This window comes from Rhipicephalus microplus, chromosome 4 (genome assembly GCF_043290135.1).
Source record: "Rhipicephalus microplus isolate Deutch F79 chromosome 4, USDA_Rmic, whole genome shotgun sequence".
NCBI classification, from domain to species: domain Eukaryota; kingdom Metazoa; phylum Arthropoda; class Arachnida; order Ixodida; family Ixodidae; genus Rhipicephalus; species Rhipicephalus microplus.
Genome location: NC_134703.1, coordinates 101,704,892 through 101,725,487, shown reverse-complemented (window position 1 = coordinate 101,725,487; position 20,596 = coordinate 101,704,892). Strand labels below are relative to the sequence as shown.

The 20,596-nt window shown below is 44.7% G+C and overlaps 21 non-coding genes across 21 annotated transcripts; all 21 read right to left on the bottom strand.

The window, feature by feature from the left end:
- Window positions 1-3,327: 3,327 nt before the first annotated feature.
- On the bottom strand, window positions 3,328-3,400 carry TRNAV-CAC (transfer RNA valine (anticodon CAC)). The gene has a single exon. It is a non-coding gene; the product is annotated as a tRNA-Val (tRNA).
- Window positions 3,401-3,566: 166 nt separating this feature from the next.
- On the bottom strand, window positions 3,567-3,639 carry TRNAV-CAC (transfer RNA valine (anticodon CAC)). Its single transcript has one exon. It is a non-coding gene; the product is annotated as a tRNA-Val (tRNA).
- Window positions 3,640-15,515: 11,876 nt separating this feature from the next.
- TRNAV-CAC (transfer RNA valine (anticodon CAC)) lies at window positions 15,516-15,588 on the bottom strand. Its single transcript has one exon. It is a non-coding gene; the product is annotated as a tRNA-Val (tRNA).
- A 165-nt stretch (window positions 15,589-15,753) lies between these two features.
- TRNAV-CAC (transfer RNA valine (anticodon CAC)) lies at window positions 15,754-15,826 on the bottom strand. Its single transcript has one exon. It is a non-coding gene; the product is annotated as a tRNA-Val (tRNA).
- Window positions 15,827-15,990: 164 nt separating this feature from the next.
- TRNAV-CAC (transfer RNA valine (anticodon CAC)) lies at window positions 15,991-16,063 on the bottom strand. The gene has a single exon. It is a non-coding gene; the product is annotated as a tRNA-Val (tRNA).
- Window positions 16,064-16,228: 165 nt separating this feature from the next.
- Window positions 16,229-16,301, bottom strand: TRNAV-CAC (transfer RNA valine (anticodon CAC)). The gene has a single exon. It is a non-coding gene; the product is annotated as a tRNA-Val (tRNA).
- Window positions 16,302-16,466: 165 nt separating this feature from the next.
- On the bottom strand, window positions 16,467-16,539 carry TRNAV-CAC (transfer RNA valine (anticodon CAC)). Its single transcript has one exon. It is a non-coding gene; the product is annotated as a tRNA-Val (tRNA).
- A 164-nt stretch (window positions 16,540-16,703) lies between these two features.
- Window positions 16,704-16,776, bottom strand: TRNAV-CAC (transfer RNA valine (anticodon CAC)). Its single transcript has one exon. It is a non-coding gene; the product is annotated as a tRNA-Val (tRNA).
- Window positions 16,777-16,941: 165 nt separating this feature from the next.
- Window positions 16,942-17,014, bottom strand: TRNAV-CAC (transfer RNA valine (anticodon CAC)). Its single transcript has one exon. It is a non-coding gene; the product is annotated as a tRNA-Val (tRNA).
- A 165-nt stretch (window positions 17,015-17,179) lies between these two features.
- On the bottom strand, window positions 17,180-17,252 carry TRNAV-CAC (transfer RNA valine (anticodon CAC)). Its single transcript has one exon. It is a non-coding gene; the product is annotated as a tRNA-Val (tRNA).
- A 165-nt stretch (window positions 17,253-17,417) lies between these two features.
- On the bottom strand, window positions 17,418-17,490 carry TRNAV-CAC (transfer RNA valine (anticodon CAC)). The gene has a single exon. It is a non-coding gene; the product is annotated as a tRNA-Val (tRNA).
- Window positions 17,491-17,655: 165 nt separating this feature from the next.
- TRNAV-CAC (transfer RNA valine (anticodon CAC)) lies at window positions 17,656-17,727 on the bottom strand. The gene has a single exon. It is a non-coding gene; the product is annotated as a tRNA-Val (tRNA).
- A 165-nt stretch (window positions 17,728-17,892) lies between these two features.
- Window positions 17,893-17,965, bottom strand: TRNAV-CAC (transfer RNA valine (anticodon CAC)). The gene has a single exon. It is a non-coding gene; the product is annotated as a tRNA-Val (tRNA).
- Window positions 17,966-18,130: 165 nt separating this feature from the next.
- Window positions 18,131-18,203, bottom strand: TRNAV-CAC (transfer RNA valine (anticodon CAC)). The gene has a single exon. It is a non-coding gene; the product is annotated as a tRNA-Val (tRNA).
- Window positions 18,204-18,368: 165 nt separating this feature from the next.
- On the bottom strand, window positions 18,369-18,441 carry TRNAV-CAC (transfer RNA valine (anticodon CAC)). Its single transcript has one exon. It is a non-coding gene; the product is annotated as a tRNA-Val (tRNA).
- Window positions 18,442-18,605: 164 nt separating this feature from the next.
- Window positions 18,606-18,678, bottom strand: TRNAV-CAC (transfer RNA valine (anticodon CAC)). The gene has a single exon. It is a non-coding gene; the product is annotated as a tRNA-Val (tRNA).
- A 165-nt stretch (window positions 18,679-18,843) lies between these two features.
- On the bottom strand, window positions 18,844-18,916 carry TRNAV-CAC (transfer RNA valine (anticodon CAC)). Its single transcript has one exon. It is a non-coding gene; the product is annotated as a tRNA-Val (tRNA).
- A 165-nt stretch (window positions 18,917-19,081) lies between these two features.
- On the bottom strand, window positions 19,082-19,154 carry TRNAV-CAC (transfer RNA valine (anticodon CAC)). Its single transcript has one exon. It is a non-coding gene; the product is annotated as a tRNA-Val (tRNA).
- Window positions 19,155-19,318: 164 nt separating this feature from the next.
- On the bottom strand, window positions 19,319-19,391 carry TRNAV-CAC (transfer RNA valine (anticodon CAC)). The gene has a single exon. It is a non-coding gene; the product is annotated as a tRNA-Val (tRNA).
- A 165-nt stretch (window positions 19,392-19,556) lies between these two features.
- On the bottom strand, window positions 19,557-19,629 carry TRNAV-CAC (transfer RNA valine (anticodon CAC)). Its single transcript has one exon. It is a non-coding gene; the product is annotated as a tRNA-Val (tRNA).
- A 165-nt stretch (window positions 19,630-19,794) lies between these two features.
- TRNAV-CAC (transfer RNA valine (anticodon CAC)) lies at window positions 19,795-19,867 on the bottom strand. Its single transcript has one exon. It is a non-coding gene; the product is annotated as a tRNA-Val (tRNA).
- Window positions 19,868-20,596: the final 729 nt, after the last annotated feature.

Below are 20,596 nucleotides of genomic sequence, written 5' to 3'. Positions count from 1 at the left end.
CTGGTGAAAGTGTAAGGGCTTTAGCGTGTTCTTTCAAACGGCTGTAGTCAGAACATTGATGTGGGCCCAGGACTTCGCTACAAAGCGCATTCTACCATGTTCCAGCACAGTTGGGATTTTCAAGATAGCGTTTGTTTTGACGTTGTTTAATTTGGTTTACTTTAGCCAGACGGACTTTCAGTTAGGAAAGTTCTCGTAAGGTAGTAAGTACATCGATGGTTGCCTGTAAGTACTACATTCCTCGAAGGCTTCAGGAAAGCAGCGCTCTTTACTGACTGCGAACCGGGCGTTAGCGTGCGTATCTGAAGTAACAAGAAAATCCTGAAGAGTAAATAGACGGGACAGAGTGGTGCACTTTTTTAAATTTTGTCTGTATGCTTCTGTCATGTCTGTCCCCATTATAGGCTATCGAATAACCTCGCCGGAGGAAGCCGTTCAGTGACACAGCTATTAGAAGCAAATGTTTACTGTGTTCTCTAGATTTTAGATGCGGCGTAGAAAAATTGAAACATCTTGCGGCGAGACTGCAAGCGTGGCCCGTTGGCCCTTTCTATAACGCCAGCTAAGATGGCATGGTTTCTCGGCTATACAGCTTGAGTCGTCTTAATCAAATGCTGAATAACAGCTAGAGTTATTAGGGACATCCAGTTAGTTAAAGGAATTAAAGCAAGAAACCTAGGACCTCATGTGGCGCGAGTGAAAGGCGTCACTCACCAACCATTCACCTTATTAGAGAGCCTTAACATATTCTTGTAATATTTGTTTTGTAATATATGGCCCTTCTATCACTATACACTCTATCTCAAACACGCCACCTGCTACACATTTACTAATGAAACGATCTTCGCTGCCTTCGTCACATATTTTTTGGGGGGAGGAACCCTACGCTGCCACTGTGGAATGACTTATAATCATGCACCCAAAACTCCATCTTCCCGAATCGCTTTCCATATTTCAGTCAATCTGTGTACGGTCGTCGAGGCTTCTCGACTCCTGAGGCCTTATGCCTTTCAGACTGAAAATTGACACGAATGTGAGATTAAGAAGGGCTGTCTTCTTCTATAAGGCGACGTTAGCGGACGTTCCGTCCTGCCGTCTCGTGGTTCCTAAGGATTTTTCTCGAACTGTACGAAAAAATTGAAATAAAGAAATAGATGGAACCAGAATTTTCCGAGACAAGGTGGTATGATATGTGGGGTTTAACGTCCCAAAACCACTATATGATTATGAGAGACGCCATGAGACAAGGTGGTAAAAAGCAGGGATCATCCCCATCCAACATCAAATATGCTTTTCTTGTTCGGCATGTGCACTCTTTCCTTGTGTTCTCCTTGGGGATATATTTGTTTTTTCAACAAAGCTGTGTTTGGTCGAGCCCTTCCGCCCCCTATCAGTGGTAGCGCTCGTGGGCATAACAGAAGGGTATGCGCCACAGCCATCGGGTATTCCCACTACTCACCTCTGATCCACTAAAACAAAAAAAAAGGCAACAGATCGCTATACAAGTGGGCATGCGCCGCATAAATATGTGTTGCATATAAGAAAACTATCATAATAACAAAGGCGTGTGTGCCACGAAAATTCGTTAAATCCTACTACATAGAGCTTCCACTAAAAAGGCAAAAAGTGAACAGTTAGCCCAACAATTGGCGTGCGCGTCACTATAGCGTGATCATAAAAGGTGGTTTCCATGCTGCCACATCGAAGCGTAAAGGGACACTAAAGATGCGGGAGCTACAGCAGCAACAACGGTCATTGAACTATTTCCTGCCATGGCCTCCGCGATGGCGGACGTGCTTGGTCCAACTGGGCCCCGCTAGATGACACCACCTGTCGAGTTCAACCCGGCGAAAATTGAACCTATGAACAAGCAGTGTCATTCCCCATAGTAACGCCCGACGGTTGTTTTTTTTTTTTTCGGGAATCGAACAGAAACGAACAAGCAGCCTTTTATTACGTCTCTTGAGGCACGGATGGTTTTTGTTTAGTGCACTTCGTTCGATTTCTAGTCATTAATTGTAGGTGGTATGTGTGACGTCGTCGGGTTCGTTTTTCGAATGTTCTAGTCGTGGTGCATGTGTTCTCGTGTATCTACATTAATTTATCGGTAAGTAGGACGCCGCTGTTGATAATATTGTTGGTTTAGACGTTGTTATTGAGCCTTCACTCTGAAGTAAATTGTTATTTGACATCAGTGTTCCTTTAACAAAGTGTGTTTATTAAAGAGCAGTGATGCAACATATCGGAGTTAAGCGAATGCTTCCTTGTATGAACCGGTGTACAAGAGCGATGGACCAAGTTGTAATAAAGCTATACTACGACCTCCATGCTTAACAAAGATTTTTTTAAGGAACAGCAGTGATACAATATACCTGGAAGACTTACAAAACATGGAGATGCGTTAGCTTGAGGAAGCGAACACCACCAACTTTGCTCTTTAATCGCGGTCCACCAATGGGGCTTTTTGAATTTGTGTTTATTACACAATTTTCTTACACGTACACCATCCCGACTTTAAATCAAAGATGTTTTTCTGCTCAGTGAGATAGACTGCATACACGTTATTTGAGTTTTCTTTGAGCTTATTTTCTTTTTCTTATATTTTCTATATATGCTAGCGCGCGTGTAATTATTTTACTATAAACCCACTTCACTAAAACAAATTTTCGGCCGTTAATAAGCTTTCGTGTTGTGTTGGCTGCCTTCGTTTTTAGTTTCTTTTTTCAGTCGATGTGTCTGACATGGGTGTGTTACCGTTCTGTTTCTTTAACGACTTTACTATTATTCTCCTGTTGCGTAAGCCATGTTTTCAAATAGGATGTAACAGTTACGGTAGGTTTTCGTTTTTTGGTCAGTAAAAAAGAAAAAAAAATATTGTTCATATCAGGGACTTATTCAGTATTTATCGACTGTGAATGAATTGTATTCATAGCTGTCAGCACATTCAGCCGTGCTCAGAGCAGGTTTTAAAACATGGTGGTGGTTATAAAAGTAAGTAACAAAGCTGATGATTTCCCATTTGGGCGCGATTTCGGTTGTTATGGCTAAAGAGAAAGACATTGCAAGCAATCGCGACAAAAAAAATGTTTTCTCTCGGAAAAATGCTTTCACCGGGGACTTTGCGCGTGTGAGGCGCACGTAATAACCACTACACCACGGAAACCAGAACGATAAGTCCTGCTCTCGGGAGGCTGAAAACCATGGGGCTCTTTCATGGCTGTTATGAAAGAAGATAACAAAACGGATGCAATGACATCGGGTCCAATTTAAGTAGTTATGCCTGCAGAAAAAGAAAAGGCAAGCTATGAAAGCATGCCCAGAAAAAAATGTTTCCGCCCGGGATCGAACCGGGGACCTTAGGCGTGTGAGGCGCACGTGATAACCACTACACCACGGAAACCAGAACGATGAGTCCTGCTCTCGGGAGGATGAACACCATGGTGCTCTTTCGTGGCTGTTATGGAAGAAGATAACAAAGCTGATGCAATGACATTGGGTGCAATTTAAGTAGTTATGGCTGCAGAAAAAGAAAATGCAAGCTATGAAAGCACGCCTAAAAAAAAAAATGATTCCGCCCGGGATCGAACCGGGGACCTTGCGCGCGTGAGGCGCACGTGATAACCACTACACCACGGAAACTTTTTGTTATGGTATTTAATAAAGCACTTGCGCAATAAAGACAAAATCAAGCGAACAAAAGTACAATCAAATCGCGAATGTAAGCGCTCAAGAATATATTATCACGACGCATGGGCTCAAAAGTCGAAGACCATATGAAAGTAGCGAAAAAAATCCGATGAAAGCGTTGTATATAGAATCTTGCGCAATGAATAAGTTGCAATACATAGTAAATCTTTGTCGCTAAGAAAGTATTGCAAGCTTCAGCTCTCCCAAATATCGAAAGTCGATAGAGAACGAATGTCTGGTCCGGTCGTTCAAGCTTAGGGACGCGTTCCTTCCAGTAATGCGCACTGAATCTATATGCATGCAATGGTACACCGAGATATGTTGGAGGAGTTCCTGTCCATTTAATTCCTGCAAAGTGGTTCGGTGTGCTACCCCACAAGCCAAACCACAGTCTTAAACTTTTAGAGGCATTTAAACGAGCTCCTGATACTACGCCAAACTTTTCAATAGTATATACCACATTTTCGACACTTGGTTTATCTGTGCAAAAGAATGCAACATCGTCTGCATAAGCCAATACTTTAACCTCACTGCCTAATATACTAAAGCCACGAATGCAACTCGACTGTATTATGCTTAAGCACAGTGGTTCTAAATAAAGTGCAAATAAAAGAGGTGACATCGGGCATCCCTGTTTTACAGAAGGGCGAATAGAAACTTGCCTTGAGAGTTGACCATTAACTATCAGACGAGTTGAGCATTCATTATAGCATAGTTTAACGCCTTTAAGAACAACTTTGCCAACATTAGCTTGTTCGAGAAGAGAAAAAAAGAAGGAATGACGAACACGATCAAAGGCTTTTGCAAGGTCTACCCGTAGCATTGCAAGATGTTTTTGAGAACCATGACAGTATTGAAGCACTGTTCGAGCGACATGTATATTGGTTTGTATGAATCGACCTCTGATCCCACATGTCTGATGAGACCCAATGAGGATCGACATAGCAAATTGCAACCTATTTGCTAATACTTTTTCGAAAATTTTGTAGTCCACGTTTGACAGCGATGTTGGTCTGTAGCCCTCAACGAAGCGAAGTTTTTCCTTGTCAGTTGTTTTCGGTATTAACAAAGTGTGACTTTTGCAAAAAGATTGTGGGAGTGTATCCATGTCATAACTCATCTGAAAAATATTCAGCAATGTAGGAGCAAGTGTTTTCTTGAAAGCTTTGTAAAATTCGCCTGAGATGCCATCAGGGCCCGGTGTTTTCAATAAAGGCAAGTTGTCGATTGCCTGCTCGATTTCCTGTATAGTAATGGGCCCATTAATGACTGCACAATCATTGTCCTTCAAGGGGTTCACAAGAGAAACAAAACTAGCTTTGAGGTGAGCGTCAAGATCGTCAGAGGGAGAGCTAAATAAACTGTTATAGTACGTTTCGAACGCCAAAGTAATGTCTCCGTTATCTTTTGTGAGCACACCGTTGAAGTACAAGTCTGGAATAACTTTAGAAATGGCATGACGTTGCCCATCAAGTAAAGCTTGGCGCGTCGGTTGTTCAGAATTTAAAGTGCGCTGGTTCCGAGATCTAATACGTGCCCCTTGGTAGCGAGCAGCATCATATCTCTGTAGTTGTCACTTAATATTTTCAATGTCTTTGATGTACTTTCCCGGCATTTCGCATTCCATCTCATAAAGATTGCAAAGACTTTTAACAAGTATCCTTTTATCATTCTTTCTATAGAAAGACTTAACAGCCCCAATTTCTAAAGCTATAGCACGGACTTCTTGTTTGAAAAGCTCCCAAGCAGCGAAGATATGAAAACCAATCGAAAAAGATTGCCTCAATGCCATCTGGACGCGATACATGAATTCCTGATCACAGAGGAGCTTCGCATTCATTTTCCAAAGGGCCCACTGGGGACGGAATTGTTTGTGAAGATTTTCACCAATTTGCGCTATGACAATACAATGGTCAGAGAATGATACAGCTTCGGTGCTGCAGGACATTTTACGAGATAGGAGTGATGAGGACACGTAAATCCGGTCAAGGCGAGCATGAGAACTGCCTTGTACTCTTGTATATGCTGTTGCCCGATTAGAGACCCCGATGTCAATTAGTCCTGCATTATCTACAATACCGGATAAAAGCTCACCACTCCTGTCTCTCTTTTCAGACGAATTATAACGATCAATAGCTTCACATATGCAGTTGAAATCTCCCATAAGTACCGTGCACCTGTCGACGTCTATTAAATTACGCACTTTTTCAAATAACTCAAGTCGTTTCGGAACATCATTAAACGCATATAGATTGATAATTCTCCATGACACTCTTTGCAACAAAAAATCACAGCATATATACCTGCCCTCTTCATCAACACTAGTGCAGAATGCTGAACAGGGTGGGCTCTTTCTCAGAAACAACCAACAGCCCGCAGATAAACCTTTAGCATGTGAGACACACACATTAAACTGAGACAGAAAAGGCCGCAGGGCCTTCTCGGTCTCTTCCTCGCTTTCGATCTTTGTCTCTTGGATGGCGACAAAGTCGAGACGCTTCCGATTGAGAAGTCTACGGAGCTGTGCCTGTTTCTGCGAAGACCTAAGGCCGCGTACGTTCAAGGTAGCAAATATGAGTCGCTCAGACTGCGCCATGGTGACTACCTTGCAATGCGCTTATCGTCCCACTTGATCAGTCCCAAGAGTTGGCGTTGAGGCTTCCCGTGAACCCCCACCAGGCCTCCTAGATCGGGATCGGCGAGACTTCCCTTTTGGCATGGACTTTCGGCGACAGCGTTGACTCCCTATGATGATGGATGGTAGCGCAGACAACGAACACGGACAAGAGAAGGCACATAGACACAACACAGCGCTAACTTTCAACAACAGTTTATTACACGCAGATCTCCGTGGTGTATGCGATCCACCACGCCAACGTCGCACGTGCGTAGCTCTAAAAACCATCAAATATAACCAACGCGCGTGTTCCAATACTTTACAATTTTATATTTTTCAATCTTTTTTTACTTTTTCTTTCTTCCTTTTATCCCATGTTACCACAAACCCTATCGCGAATACATGTAATCAAGTTCCTTATCTGTCAACACCACTGATGGGCTGCTCACACACGTGTCACCTAGCTCTGCAATTCTGCCGGCCTCCAATACCAACCGCGTCATCTCGTGCCTACTTCTATTGATTATAACCGTTTCCTTGAATTTCGGTGTGCACTTACATCTCTGGCAATGAAGGGAAAGAAAACCATCAGGAACAACACTATTTACTTTGTTATTGTGCTCGCGCAAGCGATCGTTTATGCATCTACTGGTCTGACCGATATAACACTTTCCACAAGTAAGTGGAATGAGGTATACAACACACATGATGCACTCCACAAATAGGTTTCTATGTTTCTTTTGGCATACATTTGATTTTCCCTTGTCTGGTCTTGTGCTTCTGCAAAGACTCACCAACTTATTGGGTGCCGAGAAAACTACGTTAGTGCCACATCTTTCCGCAATCTTTTTTATCCTGTGAGAAACCTTATGCATGTATGGAATTACGGCAAAACTTTCCTTTCTTGAGCTCACCCTATCCATCCCTTCACATCTTTTCTCCAGCACTTTTCTGTGCAATCCTTCAGCAACGGACACGACGAGGCTCTTGGGGTACCCGGCATTGCTTAGCCTCGAGACCTGTTGTCTGAAGCTTTCATTCATGAGGCACCGGCAGGACTTCTTTAGTGCCTCACTCAAGCACATCTTCGCAATGCCTCGTTTTACCAGTTTAGTATGCGCTGAGTGAAACTGTAGTAAAGGCTTACTTGCTCTGGGCTCGTAACACCAGCATGTCTTTTCATCTGAGAATTGAAAGTTAATGTCAAGAAATCTGAGCCTTCCGTCACATGGCATTTCAAAAGTCACTTCAAGTGGGTTAAGCCCCTCACGAAAAACGCTACACACGCTATTACATTGAGTAGCAAAATCTGCAGTTCTGTCATTGATAAACACTAAAAAGTCATCGACGTACCTAAATACGTGCACAACATTGTATTCATTTAGGCGTCCTGATAGCCTCCTGTCCATTTCAGCCAAAAACAAATTACTTAAAACTGGTGCTAAGCACGAGCCAATGCATACTCCTTGTTTTTGCAGATACAGGGTACCATTGTTTTCAATAAACGTTGACGACAAGTAAAACCTAAGTAATTCTAAGAAATTGTCGACGGACGTACCTGCTTGTGAGCTAAATCTAACGGCACCGTACTCATCGATGCATTCGCCAACACTTGTTAATACTGCTGATTGTGGCAGAGAATAGTACAGATCTTTTATGTCTGCCGAAAACGCTTTTAACCCTATGTTTTTTCGTTCCCTGACGAAACCTATCACCTGTTCCGAATTTTTTGTCAGGAAGGGGTCATTTATGTCAAGCAAGTTTAATGTTCTTTGCAGATACACAGCTACAGCTTTTTGCCACGTGTCCTTCTCCGACACTATCACTCTGAACGGTACTCCTTCCTTATGCGTTTTAGCACTAAAGAACACATCCAGACTGTCATTTTTACTTTTTCTGATACCGCTAAGCACACCTTCTAGATTCATCCTCTTACAAAGTTCTATTGCTTTTCCCCTCACTTTTTCAATCGAAATACTTTTCTTTTCGCTGAACACTGCCGTAATAGCACTTTTAGCCTTTTCTTTAAATTCATCATGCGAGAAAACCGCAAACCCTCCTTCTTTATCGACTGGAAGTACACTCAGAGCATGCTGTGTCAAGTAAGTTTCCACGCGTTTGAGAGGCAAACTGCGGCATGGAGGCCTACACAATTTTAAAGCGTCCACACCTTCGTTGATGATCCTGGTGGCTTGATCCTCGGGAACCCGCTTCGACACTTGACGTACAATTGATACGAGTTCCGGCTTGTTCTTTTGAGGTTGCACGGCAAACTTTGGCCCAAGTCCCAATACTTCTAGTACAAAGTCCGGTAGGCAGATGCCTTCTGCCACATGAACGTTGGAGGTTGCACTCACGCGCACTTTGTCCACCAAATCACGTAACAGTCGTAATTGAAGCTTCCAGTGGAATTCTATCATTTGGTCTGCCAGACGTAGATGCTTTCGAAAGTGAATCTCCGCTGCATATGACTCGTAAGTTCGATGCATCTGCGCCCGTAGGTAGGCTCTGAAAAGGCGTACCTGTCGAAGCCATTCTGAGCGCTGAATTTTCATGATCCTCGTTCTGTGCCCATCTGAAGGGGTACACCCTCCGAAGAGCGCTCGAACATCCTCTGGTAGAATCTTGTTCCTTATGGAAAAGCTGAGCGTTCTTGCCTTGCACACGGCGTTGACGATGAGGGCTACAACACCCGAAGGATCTCGCAGTACATGAACGAAAGAGCCCGTTGAACGAGAAATGAAGTCAATGAGGGTGGCGATTTGGGCTTGTTGGTATGGTTGCATGATGATGGATGGTAGCGCAGACAACGAACACGGACAAGAGAAGGCACATAGACACAACACAGCGCTAACTTTCAACAACAGTTTATTACACGCAGATCTCCGTGGTGTATGCGATCCACCACGCCAACGTCGCACGTGCGTAGCTCTAAAAACCATCAAATATAACCAACGCGCGTGTTCCAATACTTTACAATTTTATATTTTTCAATCTTTTTTTACTTTTTCTTTCTTCCTTTTATCCCATGTTACCACAAACCCTATCGCGAATACATGTAATCAAGTTCCTTATCTGTCAACACCACTGATGGGCTGCTCACACACGTGTCACCTAGCTCTGCAATTCTGCCGGCCTCCAATACCAACCGCGTCATCTCGTGCCTACTTCTATTGATTATAACCGTTTCCTTGAATTTCGGTGTGCACTTACATCTCTGGCAATGAAGGGAAAGAAAACCATCAGGAACAACACTATTTACTTTGTTATTGTGCTCGCGCAAGCGATCGTTTATGCATCTACTGGTCTGACCGATATAACACTTTCCACAAGTAAGTGGAATGAGGTATACAACACACATGATGCACTCCACAAATAGGTTTCTATGTTTCTTTTGGCATACATTTGATTTTCCCTTGTCTGGTCTTGTGCTTCTGCAAAGACTCACCAACTTATTGGGTGCCGAGAAAACTACGTTAGTGCCACATCTTTCCGCAATCTTTTTTATCCTGTGAGAAACCTTATGCATGTATGGAATTACGGCAAAACTTTCCTTTCTTGAGCTCACCCTATCCATCCCTTCACATCTTTTCTCCAGCACTTTTCTGTGCAATCCTTCAGCAACGGACACGACGAGGCTCTTGGGGTACCCGGCATTGCTTAGCCTCGAGACCTGTTGTCTGAAGCTTTCATTCATGAGGCACCGGCAGGACTTCTTTAGTGCCTCACTCAAGCACATCTTCGCAATGCCTCGTTTTACCAGTTTAGTATGCGCTGAGTGAAACTGTAGTAAAGGCTTACTTGCTCTGGGCTCGTAACACCAGCATGTCTTTTCATCTGAGAATTGAAAGTTAATGTCAAGAAATCTGAGCCTTCCGTCACATGGCATTTCAAAAGTCACTTCAAGTGGGTTAAGCCCCTCACGAAAAACGCTACACACGCTATTACATTGAGTAGCAAAATCTGCAGTTCTGTCATTGATAAACACTAAAAAGTCATCGACGTACCTAAATACGTGCACAACATTGTATTCATTTAGGCGTCCTGATAGCCTCCTGTCCATTTCAGCCAAAAACAAATTACTTAAAACTGGTGCTAAGCACGAGCCAATGCATACTCCTTGTTTTTGCAGATACAGGGTACCATTGTTTTCAATAAACGTTGACGACAAGTAAAACCTAAGTAATTCTAAGAAATTGTCGACGGACGTACCTGCTTGTGAGCTAAATCTAACGGCACCGTACTCATCGATGCATTCGCCAACACTTGTTAATACTGCTGATTGTGGCAGAGAATAGTACAGATCTTTTATGTCTGCCGAAAACGCTTTTAACCCTATGTTTTTTCGTTCCCTGACGAAACCTATCACCTGTTCCGAATTTTTTGTCAGGAAGGGGTCATTTATGTCAAGCAAGTTTAATGTTCTTTGCAGATACACAGCTACAGCTTTTTGCCACGTGTCCTTCTCCGACACTATCACTCTGAACGGTACTCCTTCCTTATGCGTTTTAGCACTAAAGAACACATCCAGACTGTCATTTTTACTTTTTCTGATACCGCTAAGCACACCTTCTAGATTCATCCTCTTACAAAGTTCTATTGCTTTTCCCCTCACTTTTTCAATCGAAATACTTTTCTTTTCGCTGAACACTGCCGTAATAGCACTTTTAGCCTTTTCTTTAAATTCATCATGCGAGAAAACCGCAAACCCTCCTTCTTTATCGACTGGAAGTACACTCAGAGCATGCTGTGTCAAGTAAGTTTCCACGCGTTTGAGAGGCAAACTGCGGCATGGAGGCCTACACAATTTTAAAGCGTCCACACCTTCGTTGATGATCCTGGTGGCTTGATCCTCGGGAACCCGCTTCGACACTTGACGTACAATTGATACGAGTTCCGGCTTGTTCTTTTGAGGTACGCACGTGCGACGTTGGCGTGGTGGATCGCATACACCACGGAGATCTGCGTGTAATAAACTGTTGTTGAAAGTTAGCGCTGTGTTGTGTCTATGTGCCTTCTCTTGTCCGTGTTCGTTGTCTGCGCTACCATCCATCATCATGCAACCATACCAACAAGCCCAAATCGCCACCCTCATTGACTTCATTTCTCGTTCAACGGGCTCTTTCGTTCATGTACTGCGAGATCCTTCGGGTGTTGTAGCCCTCATCGTCAACGCCGTGTGCAAGGCAAGAACGCTCAGCTTTTCCATAAGGAACAAGATTCTACCAGAGGATGTTCGAGCGCTCTTCGGAGGGTGTACCCCTTCAGATGGGCACAGAACGAGGATCATGAAAATTCAGCGCTCAGAATGGCTTCGACAGGTACGCCTTTTCAGAGCCTACCTACGGGCGCAGATGCATCGAACTTACGAGTCATATGCAGCGGAGATTCACTTTCGAAAGCATCTACGTCTGGCAGACCAAATGATAGAATTCCACTGGAAGCTTCAATTACGACTGTTACGTGATTTGGTGGACAAAGTGCGCGTGAGTGCAACCTCCAACGTTCATGTGGCAGAAGGCATCTGCCTACCGGACTTTGTACTAGAAGTATTGGGACTTGGGCCAAAGTTTGCCGTGCAACCTCAAAAGAACAAGCCGGAACTCGTATCAATTGTACGTCAAGTGTCGAAGCGGGTTCCCGAGGATCAAGCCACCAGGATCATCAACGAAGGTGTGGACGCTTTAAAATTGTGTAGGCCTCCATGCCGCAGTTTGCCTCTCAAACGCGTGGAAACTTACTTGACACAGCATGCTCTGAGTGTACTTCCAGTCGATAAAGAAGGAGGGTTTGCGGTTTTCTCGCATGATGAATTTAAAGAAAAGGCTAAAAGTGCTATTACGGCAGTGTTCAGCGAAAAGAAAAGTATTTCGATTGAAAAAGTGAGGGGAAAAGCAATAGAACTTTGTAAGAGGATGAATCTAGAAGGTGTGCTTAGCGGTATCAGAAAAAGTAAAAATGACAGTCTGGATGTGTTCTTTAGTGCTAAAACGCATAAGGAAGGAGTACCGTTCAGAGTGATAGTGTCGGAGAAGGACACGTGGCAAAAAGCTGTAGCTGTGTATCTGCAAAGAACATTAAACTTGCTTGACATAAATGACCCCTTCCTGACAAAAAATTCGGAACAGGTGATAGGTTTCGTCAGGGAACGAAAAAACATAGGGTTAAAAGCGTTTTCGGCAGACATAAAAGATCTGTACTATTCTCTGCCACAATCAGCAGTATTAACAAGTGTTGGCGAATGCATCGATGAGTACGGTGCCGTTAGATTTAGCTCACAAGCAGGTACGTCCGTCGACAATTTCTTAGAATTACTTAGGTTTTACTTGTCGTCAACGTTTATTGAAAACAATGGTACCCTGTATCTGCAAAAACAAGGAGTATGCATTGGCTCGTGCTTAGCACCAGTTTTAAGTAATTTGTTTTTGGCTGAAATGGACAGGAGGCTATCAGGACGCCTAAATGAATACAATGTTGTGCACGTATTTAGGTACGTCGATGACTTTTTAGTGTTTATCAATGACAGAACTGCAGATTTTGCTACTCAATGTAATAGCGTGTGTAGCGTTTTTCGTGAGGGGCTTAACCCACTTGAAGTGACTTTTGAAATGCCATGTGACGGAAGGCTCAGATTTCTTGACATTAACTTTCAATTCTCAGATGAAAAGACATGCTGGTGTTACGAGCCCAGAGCAAGTAAGCCTTTACTACAGTTTCACTCAGCGCATACTAAACTGGTAAAACGAGGCATTGCGAAGATGTGCTTGAGTGAGGCACTAAAGAAGTCTTGCCGGTGCCTCATGAATGAAAGCTTCAGACAACAGGTCTCGAGGCTAAGCAATGCCGGGTACCCCAAGAGCCTCGTCGTGTCCGTTGCTGAAGGATTGCACAGAAAAGTGCTGGAGAAAAGATGTGAAGGGATGGATAGGGTGAGCTCAAGAAAGGAAAGTTTTGCCGTAATTCCATACATGCATAAGGTTTCTCACAGGATAAAAAAGATTGCGGAAAGATGTGGCACTAACGTAGTTTTCTCGGCACCCAATAAGTTGGTGAGTCTTTGCAGAAGCACAAGACCAGACAAGGGAAAATCAAATGTATGCCAAAAGAAACATAGAAACCTATTTGTGGAGTGCATCATGTGTGTTGTATACCTCATTCCACTTACTTGTGGAAAGTGTTATATCGGTCAGACCAGTAGATGCATAAACGATCGCTTGCGCGAGCACAATAACAAAGTAAATAGTGTTGTTCCTGATGGTTTTCTTTCCCTTCATTGCCAGAGATGTAAGTGCACACCGAAATTCAAGGAAACGGTTATAATCAATAGAAGTAGGCACGAGATGACGCGGTTGGTATTGGAGGCCGGCAGAATTGCAGAGCTAGGTGACACGTGTGTGAGCAGCCCATCAGTGGTGTTGACAGATAAGGAACTTGATTACATGTATTCGCGATAGGGTTTGTGGTAACATGGGATAAAAGGAAGAAAGAAAAAGTAAAAAAAGATTGAAAAATATAAAATTGTAAAGTATTGGAACACGCGCGTTGGTTATATTTGATGGTTTTTAGAGCTACGCACGTGCGACGTTGGCGTGGTGGATCGCATACACCACGGAGATCTGCGTGTAATAAACTGTTGTTGAAAGTTAGCGCTGTGTTGTGTCTATGTGCCTTCTCTTGTCCGTGTTCGTTGTCTGCGCTACCATCCATCATCATGCAACCATACCAACAAGCCCAAATCGCCACCCTCGTTGACTCCCTAGTCACTGACACTGGGTCACTCCCTTTGCTTGAATCCGAGCTGGACGATGCGCGACGTTTCGGTATTGCTGCATCCATAGAGATCTGCATATCATCTTCCGACACTGCACCATGATGAAAAAGCTGCTGCGGAGCTGCAGCGCAAGCAGGTGAAGAACTTTCTGCGGCATCCAGCCCAGAGTCTCTGTCTTGTACTGGTGGTTCTTCGGCATCTTTATGGGTCAGCACAACAGCACTCTTCATAGGAACTCCTACTTGTGCTAGGGGTTGTGCGGAGTCATTTTGGGTATGCTGCTTGCATGATTCACTTGGCTCTTTGCACGCAGAAGTTTCGACTGCGTCAACAGCGAGTGACTTTCTTTCCTTTTCAGGATTCCTTGTGGTAGAGCCTGCAGCATATGAAATTGACGGAGTGTCTCCCGTTGCGTCCAAAGCCTCGGTGGCATCCATAATATGCTCTTGTAGGTTATCATCTGGCTGTTGTGTATGCTGTCGCAGCTTGTTGGTGTATGTCATAACACAATCCTCGGCCGAATGACCGAAGCGTCGACAGTTGTCACAGCGAGGGGTCCTGCAGTTTCGACGGATGTGTCCAACCTTACTGCACTGAAGGCAAAGTGGTGGGCAGCCAGGTATCAGGACGAGGCTTTGCACTCCGCAGATAACAAGAATATGAGGAATATCCGCTATGCGAACTCGATCAGCAAGAGACAAAACAACATCCCTATTTAGCGTCCGCATTTGTTCCATGTCCGCTACATTCCAGCTTTTTTGTGATATTGTCTTGACCTTCCCAAAAGCTTGCAGGGCCTCGCACACATAGGCGTCCTCCAAGCGCCCAGGAAGCCACATAAGCTTCAACTTCACTTCCGTGGGCTCCGGGTCTATAACGAGGCATCGACGACTTTTGACGAAAAATTCGCCTCTTGTGACCAACTTTGTTTTCGTCAGCGTTGACTTGCATGTGACCATCCAAACATGAGACATTTGAAATTGACCTATGGAGCTGATTTCCTTCACGTCAATGATGTCCCGAAAAGAATCTCTAAAACCTTGAACCCAGTAAAGCCGACCAGCTAAGTCCGCATGTAGAAAAACAGAGTCCACAACAAGCTTACCAAGGGGAAAGCGAGGAAGTACAACACGGTCGTCATTGCCGCTGGCTGAAGCCTGAGCAGCACCTCGGCCCATGGCCGATAAATCCTTCGAAGCGGAGAACATGAAAAACGCGACCGTTCAGAACGTCGTCTTCGCCTTTCTCCACGGAAACCAGAAACACCACGGAAACCAGAACGATGAGTCCTGCTCTCGGGAGGATGAACACCATGGTGCTCTTTCATGGCTGTTATGGAAGAAGATAACAAAGCTGATGCAATGAAATCGGGTGCAATTGAGGTAGTTATGGCTACAGAAAAAGAAAATGCAAGCTATGAAAGCACGCCAAGAAAAAAAATGTTTCCGCCCGGGATCGAACCGGGGGCCTTGCGCGTGTGAGGCGCACGTGATAACCACTACACCACGGAAACCAGAACGATGAGTCTTGCTCTCGGGAGGATGAAAACCATGGTGCTCTTTCATGGCTGTTATGGAAGAAGATAACAAAGCTGATGCAATGACATCGGGTGCAATTTAGGTAGTTATGGCTACAGAAAAAGAAAATGCAAGCTATGAAAGCAGGCCTAGAAAAAAAATGTTTCCGCCCGGGATCGAACCGGGGACCTTGCGCGTGTGAGGCGCACGTGATGACCACTACACCACGGAAACCAGAACGATGAGTACTGCTCTCGGGAGGATGAAAACCATGGTGCTCTTTCATAGCTGTTATGGAAGAAGATAACAAAGCTGATGCAATGACATCGGGTGCAATTTAGGTAGTTATGGCTACAGAAAAAGAAAATGCAAGCTATGAAAGCACGCCTAGAAAAAAATGTTTCCGCCCGGGATCGAACCGGGGACCTTGCGCGTGTGAGGCGCACGTGATAACCACTACACCACGGAAACCAGAACGATGAGTCCTGCTCTCGGGAGGATGAAAACCATGGTGCTCTTTCATGGCTGTTATGGAAGAAGATAACAAAGCTGATGCAATGACATCGGGTGCAATTTAGGTAGTTATGGCTACAGAAAAAGAAAATGCAAGCTATGAAAGCACGCCTAGAAAAAAAATGTTTCCGCCCGGGATCGAACCGGGGACCTTGCGCGTGTGAGGCGCACGTGATAACCACTACACCACGGAAACCAGAACGATGAGTCCTGCTCTCGGGAGGATGAAAACCATGGTGCTCTTTCATGGCTGTTATGGAAGAAGATAACAAAGCTGATGCAATGACATCGGGTGCAATTTAGGTAGTTATGGCTACAGAAAAAGAAAATGCAAGCTATGAAAGCACGCCTAGAAAAAAAATGTTTCCGCCCGGGATCGAACCGGGGACCTTGCGCGTGTGAGGCGCACGTGATAACCACTACACCACGGAAACCAGAACAATGTGTCCTGCTCTCGGGAGGATGAAAACCATGGTGCTCTTTCATAGCTGTTATGGAAGAAGATAACAAAGCTGATGCAATGACATCGGGTGCAATTTAGGTAGTTATGGCTACAGAAAAAGAAAATGCAAGCTATGAAAGCACGCCTAGAAAAAAATGTTTCCGCCCGGGATCGAACCGGGGACCTTGCGCGTGTGAGGCGCACGTGATAACCACTACACCACGGAAACCAGAACGATGAGTCCTGCTCTCGGGAGGATGAAAACCATGGTGCTCTTTCATAGCTGTTATGGAAGAAGATAACAAAGCTGATGCAATGACATCGGGTGCAATTTAGGTAGTTATGGCTACAGAAAAAGAAAATGCAAGCTATGAAAGCACGCCTAGAAAAAAAATGTTTCCGCCCGGGATCGAACCGGGGACCTTGCGCGTGTGAGGCGCACGTGATAACCACTACACCACGGAAACCAGAACGATGAGTCCTGCTCTCGGGAGGATGAAAACCATGGTGCTCTTTCATGGCTGTTATGGAAGAAGATAACAAAGCTGATGCAATGACATCGGGTGCAATTTAGGTAGTTATGGCTACAGAAAAAGAAAATGCAAGCTATGAAAGCACGCCTAGAAAAAAAATGTTTCCGCCCGGGATCGAACCGGGGACCTTGCGCGTGTGAGGCGCACGTGATAACCACTACACCACGGAAACCAGAACAATGTGTCCTGCTCTCGGGAGGCTGAAAACCATGGTGCTCTTTCATAGCTGTTATGGAAGAAGATAACAAAGCTGATGCAATGACATCGGGTGCAATTTAGGTAGTTATGGCTACAGAAAAAGAAAATGCAAGCTATGAAAGCACGCCTAGAAAAAAAATGTTTCCGCCCGGGATCGAACCGGGGACCTTGCGCGTGTGAGGCGCACGTGATAACCACTACACCACGGAAACCAGAACGATGAGTCCTGCTCTCGGGAGGATGAAAACCATGGTGCTCTTTCATGGCTGTTATGGAAGAAGATAACAAAGCTGATGCAATGACATCGGGTGCAATTTAGGTAGTTATGGCTACAGAAAAAGAAAATGCAAGCTATGAAAGCACGCCTAGAAAAAAAATGTTTCCGCCCGGGATCGAACCGGGGCCTTGCGCGTGTGAGGCGCACGTGATAACCACTACACCACGGAAACCAGAACGATGAGTCCTGCTCTCGGGAGGATGAAAACCATGGTGCTCTTTCATGGCTGTTATGGAAGAAGATAACAAAGCTGATGCAATGACATCGGGTGCAATTTAGGTAGTTATGGCTACAGAAAAAGAAAATGCAAGCTATGAAAGCACGCCTAGAAAAAAAATGTTTCCGCCCGGGATCGAACCGGGGACCTTGCGCGTGTGAAGCGCACGTGATAACCACTACACCACGGAAACCAGAACGATGAGTCCTGCTCTCGGGAGGATGAAAACCATGGTGCTCTTTCATGGCTGTTATGGAAGAAGATAACAAAGCTGATGCAATGACATCGGGTGCAATTTAGGTAGTTATGGCTACAGAAAAAGAAAATGCAAGCTATGAAAGCACGCCTAGAAAAAAAATGTTTCCGCCCGGGATCGAACCGGGGACCTTGCGCGTGTGAGGCGCACGTGATAACCACTACACCACGGAAACCAGAACAATGTGTCCTGCTCTCGGGAGGCTGAAAACCATGGAGCTCTTTCATGTCTGTTATGGAAGAAGATACCAAAGCTGATGAAATGACATCGGGTGCAATTTAGGTAGTTATGGCTACAGAAAAAGAAAATGCAAGCTATGAAAGCACGCCTAGAAAAAAAATGTTTCCGCCCGGGATCGAACCGGGGACCTTGCGCGTGTGAGGCGCACGTGATAACCACTACACCACGGAAACCAGAACGATGAGTCCTGCTCTCGGGAGGATGAAAACCATGGTGCTCTTTCATGGCTGTTATGGAAGAAGATAACAAAGCTGATGCAATGACATCGGGTGCAATTTAGGTAGTTATGGCTACAGAAAAAGAAAATGCAAGCTATGAAAGCACGCCTAGAAAAAAATGTTTCCGCCCGGGATCGAACCGGGGACCTTGCGCGTGTGAGGCGCACGTGATAACCACTACACCACGGAAACCAGAACGATGAGTCCTGCTCTCGGGAGGATGAAAACCATGGTGCTCTTTCATGGCTGTTATGGAAGAAGATAACAAAGCTGATGCAATGACATCGGGTGCAATTTAGGTAGTTATGGCTACAGAAAAAGAAAATGCAAGCTATGAAAGCACGCCTAGAAAAAAAATGTTTCCGCCCGGGATCAAACCGGGGACCTTGCGCTTGTGAGGCGCACGTGATAACCACTACACCACGGAAACCAGAACGATGAGTCCTGCTCTCGGGAGGATGAAAACCATGGTGCTCTTTCATGGCTGTTATGGAAGAAGATAACAAAGCTGATGCAATGACATCGGGTGCAATTTAGGTAGTTATGGCTACAGAAAAAGAAAATGCAAGCTATGAAAGCACGCCTAGAAAAAAAATGTTTCCGCCCGGGATCGAACCGGGGACCTTGCGCGTGTGAGGCGCACGTGATAACCACTACACCACGGAAACCAGAACGATGAGTCCTGCTCTCGGGAGGATGAAAACCATGGTGCTCTTTCATGGCTGTTATGGAAGAAGATAACAAAGCTGATGCAATGACATCGGGTGCAATTTAGGTAGTTATGGCTACAGAAAAAGAAAATGCAAGCTATGAAAGCACGCCTAGAAAAAAATGTTTCCGCCCGGGATCGAACCGGGGACCTTGCGCGTGTGAAGCGCACGTGATAACCACTACACCACGGAAACCAGAACGATGAGTCCTGCTCTCGGGAGGATGAAAACCATGGTGCTCTTTCATGGCTGTTATGGAAGAAGATAACAAAGCTGATGCAATGACATCGGGTGCAATTTAGGTAGTTATGGCTACAGAAAAAGAAAATGCAAGCTATGAAAGCACGCCTAGAAAAAAAATGTTTCCGCCCGGGATCGAACCGGGGACCTTGCGCGTGTGAGGCGCACGTGATAACCACTACACCACGGAAACCAGAACAATGTGTCCTGCTCTCGGGAGGCTGAAAACCATGGAGCTCTTTCATGTCTGTTATGGAAGAAGATACCAAAGCTGATGAAATGACTTCGAGTGCAATTTAAGTAGTTATGGCTGAAGAAAATGAAATTGCAAGCAATAAAAGCATGCCTAGAAAAGAAATGTTTCCGCCCGGGATCGAACCGGGGACCTTGCGCGTGTGAGGCGCACGTGATAACCACTACACCAGGGAAACCAGTTTTTTTTCTTTAATGAATGACATTATCACCAGTAAAGTACACAGAACCTACTTCATCAGAAGTCAGGCAAACACACACAAGCGTCAAGAACGGGAAGCCACTCCGGAACGGGGTCAAAAGTCTCGACAACACTGCGCACTTGAGCAGCTGCTTCTCGGAAGACAGATCTCGTCGACCGTGGTCGCTCGGCGTGTCTATCGATCATGCGACTTTTCCATAATGAATAAAGTCCCAACAACATAAACAAGTCGTAAGGAGTACTATCAATCAGCCTCTTTTTGAACGGAAGGAACCTAATACCATGGGCTGTTATTGGAAGTTCTTTTCTTAACGTTCTTTTTAGAATGTCCCAAAAATTAAAAGCATCACGACAATGAATAAAACAATGCTCTATAGTCTCAGGTTGGTTGCAGAGTCTACAATTCACTGTCCAGGGTACGTATATTAAATTTTCATTCAGCCACGTTTTCACTGGCAGCGTGGAAGTGTGCAGTTTAAAAAAAATGTTTTCGCTGAAGGAGATGTACACATTCTACGAACACGAAATAATACATCGTGACCAGACAGAAGCGAAAATGGCTTTGATAAACAGGTTCGGGGAAAAGATTATTCACAAGTGCAGCAGTTAAATTTTGTTCTGTCAATAGTATACAAATACTCTAAGGTAAACCTGGCTTTCAAAAAACTGACAGTATTAACAATTTCTTTTACGAATCCCCGCAACG